The sequence below is a fragment of the Sphaeramia orbicularis genome, chromosome 17 (assembly GCF_902148855.1).
Source record: "Sphaeramia orbicularis chromosome 17, fSphaOr1.1, whole genome shotgun sequence".
Taxonomy (NCBI): Eukaryota; Metazoa; Chordata; class Actinopteri; order Kurtiformes; family Apogonidae; genus Sphaeramia; species Sphaeramia orbicularis.
In genome coordinates, this window is record NC_043973.1 from 3,467,394 (window position 1) to 3,476,069 (window position 8,676).

General features: G+C 42.3%; 1 long non-coding RNA gene across 1 annotated transcript in view; it reads left to right on the forward strand.

Annotated features, from left to right (window-relative positions):
• Nucleotides 1-1,017: 1,017 nt before the first annotated feature.
• LOC115437861 (uncharacterized) overlaps nucleotides 1,018-8,676 on the forward strand; it is a 10,938-nt gene continuing 3,279 nt past the window's right edge. The window contains exon 1 of the long non-coding RNA XR_003937991.1: nucleotides 1,018-1,109. This is a non-coding gene — a long non-coding RNA (uncharacterized LOC115437861). The remainder of the gene's footprint in view (nucleotides 1,110-8,676) is intronic.

Sequence of the window (8,676 nt, forward strand, 5' to 3'; positions counted from 1 at the left end):
CAATGAACAGCCAGGTGTGGATGTGAGACAGGAGGACAGCAGGGACAACCTCAGGACACAAAACCACAAAGATACACCGATGCAGAGCCATTTGAATTCTAAACCTATGAGGACCCAGACCTGCTCCATTTTACTCTGTATTTAACCTTTCTTAAGGTTATTATACAGGATAAGAATAGAATAGAATAGAATAGAATAGAATAGAATAGAATAGAATAGAATAGAATAGAATAGAATAGAATAGACACTGTAAAGAAATCTGTAATTGAACAGAATTTTCACTGTTTATTTTACAGATTTTTCCTGTATTTTTAAGATCCAGGAAAATATCAATGAAATGACAAAAACAGACTGTGATTTTACACGTCAAATGTAAAATAACCCGAAAAAACTGTAACTGAATAACCAATTCAGTTACAGTTCGCCTGAAATTTCTAGTAATTGATAAAAACTAAAAAACATAGTAATAAAAAGTATTTTCAAATGATTCAATATGTATTTCATTATAATTAAAACACCACACACTTTGCCTAATAAAAATCAAGTTCAAATAAGATGCAGGATATAATATCTGAGAGGGCGTATCTTGATTGACCTGATCATGTGACTGTGTGCATTACTATGCACAGTCGCAGTCAGAAAACTGGACCGAAACAGAGAATGGAAAGATTTCTTCACCCACCTGACCCCACTGAGACATCTAAGAGAAACTGAGAAGCAGACACCAAAAGGGTAGTAGTATAGCAAACTATTACATGATCAAAAACATTAATTTTAGCAAAAAAAGTCTCCATTTTGAATGTCTGGGTCCGAGAAAAAAACATTGTGATGTTAAAATGGGTCATGAGCCAAAAAAGGTTTGAAACCACTGATGTAGATGTTCAAAAAAGCTTACAGAAATTAAAACGTTATTATATCAAAACAGACATGAGAGGAAAAATGGACTTTTTCAGCAAACTGAACATATAAACAAGCATCTCCATCCACATCTGTCATCAATGTCAGGGAACAACAGAATACATGTAATGGGATTACATATTTAGAACACAAAATATGAGTAAATGTATTCCGTTATACTTACAATTTTAATACATGATAATCAGAATAGAGTTACATTTTAAAAATCAGTGGATTACTTTCTGTTATTTTCTATAATTTCACAAATCCAGTTTCCCATAATCCCTGATAAAAGCCCTGTTCCTAAAGTACAGCACCTTCCTGTTGAGTGTCTCTTTAGCCAGGGAGGACACCACAACCAAATGACAGATAAACACTTTGAACAGCCTCTCTTGCTTCGAAACAACCGCCTTTAACGGAGTGATGATTTTGTAAAGTAGGTGGTTCACATATAGGCAGGGGGCTGTGTGTGTGTTGATCAGTAACTCCATGGGGATGCTTACAGTGGCACTTGTGCACTCATTCTTTTGTTACCACACTTGTTTGAACATTTACTAGAAGTAACACCTTGCATAATCCACTGCTGATGTTCTTACCATGTTGCAAATGATCTCTACTTCACCGTATCACATACATTCAGTTTTTGGAAAGGCTCTGTTTAGTTGTTACAATATCAGGACACAATGTTTGGGTGTGTGTACAATTACATGGTGGCATGATGTTAAAAAAGAAAGTATTTCACCATCATCACAAACATCCTATGTTTCACATTTACACTTTGTTAATAGAAGAAGTTTGCGACTGTTATCCTTTTTCTTTTTTTTTTTTTTTACAGCCATGCTCACATGTTGCAGGCTCAGACAGTTTTGGGCCTTCAGTCAGTTGAAACAGAACACCTCAGAATGACTGTGCTCTTGTAATGTTGTAGCTAGTAATGTAAAGTGTTTCAGGTGGCTTGAAAAGCGCTATAGAAATCTAATCCATTATTATTATTATTATTATTATTATTATTATTATTATTATTATTATTATTATTATTATTATTATTATTATTATTATATTTTTTTCTATTATTATCATCCATATAACATGGTACTATGGAAAAGTTCTGACCTTTGTTGTAACATGTAGACGATTTTGTTTTTTCCACAAAGACTGTTTGATGTGCGTAAAATGACAGTGATGGTCTAGAGTTAAATGAATGATGAATGAATTCGTACTGTTATCATCTCATGTTTCTGTTTTTCCTGTTTTGACACATTCTTAACCGAAGAATACAGATGTGAATATTTTATTATTGGGACTTTTTTTTTTCTTGTCTCTTTTTCTATAACCAGACAAAACATCAATAAGTTGCTTTGGGTTGTACTAGTACAACACATGTTAATATGCTGCTGCCTATGATTATGTTCTCCTTTTCTTTCTTTCTTTCTTTCTTTCTTTCTTTCTTTCTTTCTTTCTTTCTTTCTTTCTTTCTCTTTTTCCTCCACTAAAAGCCTGTCTAGGGACTGGAGATGGAAACCAGCAATAGCTATAATCTCTTTATCTGAATCATCAGTTACTCCAGCTTGTTTGTAACAGATAGAAGTTACACTATGTAGTTTGTATTGCCCCTATGAAATAAACTTTATAAATAAAAAAAAAAAAACATAATGAAGTTTAGGCATAATACATTCAGCCAGCTCTTAAACAGAACACACAAGGATAATTCTGTTTACAACGTAGTAAGCATGGTGTGATTTGTTACATTCAAATGGTATTAAACTTCAAGAAAATGTGAAAGTAATCCAAGTATTCAGATTACGATACTCAGATTGAGTGATGTAACAGATTACTGTACAGGTTACTTTTTTGGGCAAGTATTCTGTAATCTCTTACGGAATACATTTCAAAAGTAACCCTCCAAACACTGTCTATTGTTGATCCAACTCTATTGGTTTTACTGGTGAATCAATGTTGTAGAAGATGTCAGTGTTTCGATGGTAACTATGGAGCCCCTGAACGTCCAAATGGGTCAAATCTGATGACCATGAAAAGATGAAGAACTGTATTTTACACCAATTATTTACATGGATTGACAAGATTAGTGGGGAGTCAGTCCTATATTCCCTAGTACCAAGGGTTAGGGCTAGGGCTAGGGTTGGAGTTGGGTTAGGGGTTTGAGCAGACATAGGCACTGGGGAACAGGGTTAGGGTTAGGGTTGGGTTAAGGGTTTTAGCAGACATAGGCACTGGGGAACAGGGTTAGGGTTGGGTTAGGGGTTTTAGCAGACATAGGCACTGGGGAACAGGGTTAGGGTTAGGGTTGGGTTAAGGGTTTTAGCAGACATAGGCACTGGGGAACAGGGTTAGGGTTAGGGTTGGGTTAGGGGTTTTAGCAGACATAGGCACTGGGGAACAGGGTTAGGGTTAGGGGTTGGGTTAGGGGTTTTAGCAGACATAGGCACTGGGGAACAGGGTTAGGGTTAGGGTTGGGTTAGGGGTTTTAGCAGACATAGGCACTGGGGAACAGGGTTAGGGTTGGGTTAGGGGTTTTAGCAGACATAGGCACTGGGAACAGGGTTAGGGTTGGGTTAGGGGTTTTAGCAGACATAGGCACTGGGGAACAGGGTTAGGCTTAGGGTTGGGTTAGGGGTTTTAGCAGAGATAGGCACTGGGGAACAGGTTAGGGTTAGGGTTGGGTTAGGGGTTTTAGCAGACATAGGCACTGGGGAACAGGGTTAGGGTTAGGGTTGGGTTAGGGGGTTTGAGCAGACATAGGCACTGGGGAACAGGGTTAGGGTTAGGGTAAGGGTCACGGGTTAGGGGTTTTAGTAGACATAGCCACTGGGGAACAGGGTTAGGGTTAGGGTTGGGTTAGGGGTTTTAGCAGACATAGGCACTGGGGAACAGGGTTAGGGTTAGGGTTAGGGGTTTTAGCAGACATAGGCACTGGGGAACAGGGTTAGGGTTGGGTTAGGGGTTTTAGCAGACATAGGCACTGGGGAACAGGGTTAGGGTTAGGGTTGGTTAGGGGTTTGAGCAGACATAGGCACTGGGGAACAGAGTTAGGGTTGGGTTAGGGGTTTTAGCAGACATAGGCACTGGGGAACAGGGTTAGGCTTAGGGTTGGGTTAGGGGTTTTAGCAGAGATAGGCACTGGGGAACAGGGTTAGGGTTAGGGTTGGGTTAGGGGTTTTAGCAGACATAGGCACTGGGGAACAGGGTTAGGGTTAGGGTTGGGTTAGGGGTTTGAGCAGACATAGGCACTGGGGAACAGGGTTAGGGTTAGGGTAAGGGTCACGGGTTAGGGGTTTTAGTAGACATAGCCACTGGGGAACAGGGTTAGGGTTAGGGTTGGGTTAGGGGTTTTAGCAGACATAGGCACTGGGGAACAGGGTTAGGGTTAGGGTTAGGGGTTTGAGCAGACAGGGGTACTGGGAAACAGGGTTAGGGTTAGGGTTACGGGTTGGGGGTTTTAGCAGACATAGGCACTGGGGAACAGGGTTAGGGTTAGGGTTGGGTTAGGGGTTTGAGCAGACATAGGCACTGGGGAACAGGGTTAGGGTAAGGGTCACGGGTTAGGGGTTTTAGTAGACATAGGCACTGGGGAACAGGGTTAGGGTTAGGGTTACGGGTTGGGGGTTTTAGCAGACATAGGCACTGGGGAACAGGGTTAGGGTAAGGGTTGGGTTAGGGGTTTTAGCAGACATAGGCACTGGGGAACAGGGTTAGGGTTGGGTTAGGGGTTTTAGCAGACATAGGCACTGGGGAACAGGGTTAGGGTTAGGGTTGGGTTAGGGTTTTAGCAGACATAGGCACTGGGGAACAGGGTTAGGGTTGGGTTAGGGGTTTTAGCAGACATAGGCACTGGGGAACAGGGTTAGGGTTGGGTTAGGGGTTTTAGCAGACATAGGCACTGGGGAACAGGGTTAGGGTAAGGGTTGGGTTAGGGGTTTGAGCAGACATAGGCACTGGGGAACAGAGTTAGGGTTGGGTTAGGGGTTTTAGCAGACATAGGCACTGGGGAACAGGGTTAGGCTTAGGGTTGGGTTAGGGGTTTTAGCAGAGATAGGCACTGGGGAACAGGGTTAGGGTTAGGGTTGGGTTAGGGGTTTTAGCAGACATAGGCACTGGGGAACAGGGTTAGGGTTAGGGTTGGGTTAGGGTTGAGCAGACATAGGCACTGGGGAACAGGGTTAGGGGTTAGGGTAAGGGTCACGGGTTAGGGGTTTTAGTAGACATAGCCACTGGGGAACAGGGTTAGGGTTAGGGTTGGGTTAGGGGTTTTAGCAGACATAGGCACTGGGGAACAGGGTTAGGGTTAGGGTTAGGGGTTTTAGCAGACATAGGCACTGGGAACGGGTTAGGGTTGGTTAGGGGTTTTAGCAGACATAGGCACTGGGAACAGGGTTAGGGTTAGGGTTGGGTTAGGGGTTTGAGCAGACATAGGCACTGGGGAACAGAGTTAGGGTTGGGTTAGGGGTTTTAGCAGACATAGGCACTGGGGAACAGGGTTAGGCTTAGGGTTGGGTTAGGGGTTTTAGCAGAGATAGGCACTGGGGAACAGGGTTAGGGTTAGGGTTGGGTTAGGGTTTTAGCAGACATAGGCACTGGGGAACAGGGTTAGGGTTAGGTTGGGTTAGGGGTTTGAGCAGACATAGGCACTGGGGAACAGGGTTAGGGTTAGGGTAAGGGTCACGGGTTAGGGGTTTTAGTAGACATAGCCACTGGGGAACAGGGTTAGGGTTAGGGTTGGGTTAGGGGTTTTAGCAGACATAGGCACTGGGGAACAGGGTTAGGGTTAGGGTTAGGGGTTTTGAGCAGACAGGGGTACTGGGAAACAGGGTTAGGGTTAGGGTTACGGGTTGGGGGTTTTAGCAGACATAGGCACTGGGAACAGGGTTAGGGTTAGGGTTTGGGTTAGGGGTTTGAGCAGACATAGGCACTGGGGAACAGGGTTAGGGTAAGGGTCACGGGTTAGGGGTTTTAGTAGACATAGGCACTGGGGAACAGGGTTAGGGTTAGGGTTACGGGTTGGGGGTTTTAGCAGACATAGGCACTGGGGAACAGGGTTAGGGTAAGGGTTGGGTTAAGGGTTTTAGCAGACATAGGCACTGGGGAACAGGGTTAGGGTTAGGGTTGGGTTAGGGGTTTGAGCAGACATAGGCACTGGGGAACATAGGTACAGTCCCATTAGTGTTTCAACAGGAATTGAACAGCATACACCAGTAGATTCTTTTGGTCGACAGTGGATATTTGGGTGTTTGAGGGTGAGTTGGTAAAATTTTTGTGAACTGGATCATGATTTACAAAGACTCCACCAAAAAAAATAAAGAAAGAAAGAAAAGAAAAGAAAATCAATATCTGTATGAGAGAAGAGAAGAGGCGAGGCATAAGGGTGTTTAACAACATGAGACATCTTCACCTCAGAGCCGTCCAATTAAATAGACATCAGTGAAATATGATGTGAGTAATGACTGTCTAGTATTCAGTTACACTGTACCACTGATGGGTACTCATGTAAACTTATGATTCACTCTAAATGCACAACCAGACGTGTGTGTGATAAATGTAAAAATGTCTGACATCCCTACATCACCTACTGACACGTGAAGCCGCACTATGAATTGAATTAAGGACAAATCACTGTTGTATGAGTCAAATCATGTAAAAGTACAGAGACTTTACCTTCAAGGGGTATCTTTCTAGCAATCACAAGTGATTTCGAGAGTCAATTTATATGCGTACTTTAGGTTTCTTTCACAGCTGAGAGCCAATCCAGCTGACAAACGTTTTGATCTAAATGTGGGGGAAACTGAGTGGTGGAGGGTAATGGCGGCTCTAGGCCTACGATGCAGTTGCCGTAGCTAGTCATTTGTCCTAGCAAGGTTGCCATAGAGAATTGTAAAAGATGGCCAACAGAGATAAAAGTTTCTACACATGCACGACTCACATCGTCCGTAGACTCAATAGTCCCTTGACAAAGGTCTCATGGACTTGCTGGGGTTTTTTTTTTCATTTGAGCAGTTAAATTTATGGGCAAAAAGTATGTTGTAACACAAGCACTATTGAACCACGTAAAATATTACTAAAATTGATTAGTAATGCTTTACACTACTGCATTACAGCAAAAAGTAATCTGTTTACTGTGATGGATTACTTTTGTAACACGTTATTCCGATTGCAGAAAACACTCACCTGTGTATTCTTGGTCATAGCTCCTCCAGCCAACCTCCTCAGTCCTACATGTACATTTAAGTGAAGTGACACATCCTTCAAGATGGAACGTCGAATCAATTACCAGGTCACCGCTGAGCATCGCAGACTCAAGGAGCTGAGGAGGTGAAAAATAAGGAATTGAAAAGAAGCTCATGTTTTCATCTCTTTACCTGAGGTCATTCCATCCAGGACACAGCTCTGAAGTGCTCTTTAACCAATCAGACTCAGCCAACAATAGTGCAGCCACAGACACTGCCTTGATCGGCTATTGACACATTAGTTCAGATCTCTGCAGACAGACAGCAAAGCAAAGCAAAGCAAAGCAAAGCAAAGTAAAGCAGTGAGAAAACACATACAACTGAGCTCTTCACTTTCCATATATTTTGTGCATGTATCTGTATTAGAGAAATATAATATTAGACTATTCTCTGTAAATACCAGTTGTCCAGAGCACGAGTCTTGGAAGGGTCGTGATAACATATCCAATGAGAAAGTGTGGATCTATACTTTTATTATGTCATTATTTAGCCATATTATATTACATGTGACCTTTGGACACACTTATACTGTGTATAAAGTTCTTTGTCTTTGTGAGCTCGGCATACAATCTAATCTACATACACCATGTAGCAAGGAAACTGGGTTGAGGCCCTTTGGGATACGGTGGCAGCAACCAAGCCGTGGACTCATCTGCAACTTACGTAGCATATACATGTAACAACTCTGAAGAAACCTTAAAAACACCTGTCACTAGAAGCAACTTGTATTCAGACGCCGACACTGTCAGAAGGCCTGTTTACCCTGTGTGTGCCAAATAAATCCTTCTTCTTTGAGACGATCCGCTGGTTTCACATTGTCTTTGTGAAAAGAACGATGACAGTTTGGTGGAGGATGTGGACTTCTCATTGAGAGAAGGAAAAGAAGTGAAGAACAGCTTTTTCTTTTTTTTCTGTTCCGTTTTTTCTCGTATCACTATATCTGATGTCTGGATGGCGCTGCATTTTATGCCCAGCAACGGGTCAGAGAGAGAAAGTTACGAGGAGAGAACAAACGAACATTCCGGAAGAACATCACTGGAGGAAGAACTGAAGAACCTGAATCTTTGACAAACCCCCACAGTATCTCTGAGTATGAATGTAAGAGTATAAGGTAAGCGAAACCTGTTTAATTGAATTCGCATACTGACTATCCTACATTGTCACTGTTTGAGGTTTGCCAAAACTTATGTGCATATTTGCAAACAGAGTGTGGAAGTATATGTTGTTGTTTTCTTCTTTTTCGTTTTGTGTAGTAAGTAAAGAAGTAATAAGTGAAGTAAAGTGAGAATAGAGAAATCTGACCCAGGATATGTCTACCATTTCTTTCTATCTACATGTTTCTGTTCGTGGTGCCAGTTCAGGGTCAGAGCGGCCTCTTGCCTTGGGGGAAGAGTGCAAACGCGGTCACTGAACCCATACATCATGTGTTTTGGATACCTAAGCCAATGGTGAACTTGGCGAATTATGTTTGGACACTTTGGCCTATGGTTGTAATATCCATGTTCTTTCATAAGAACTTAAGGTGGCCACACTGTGTGAT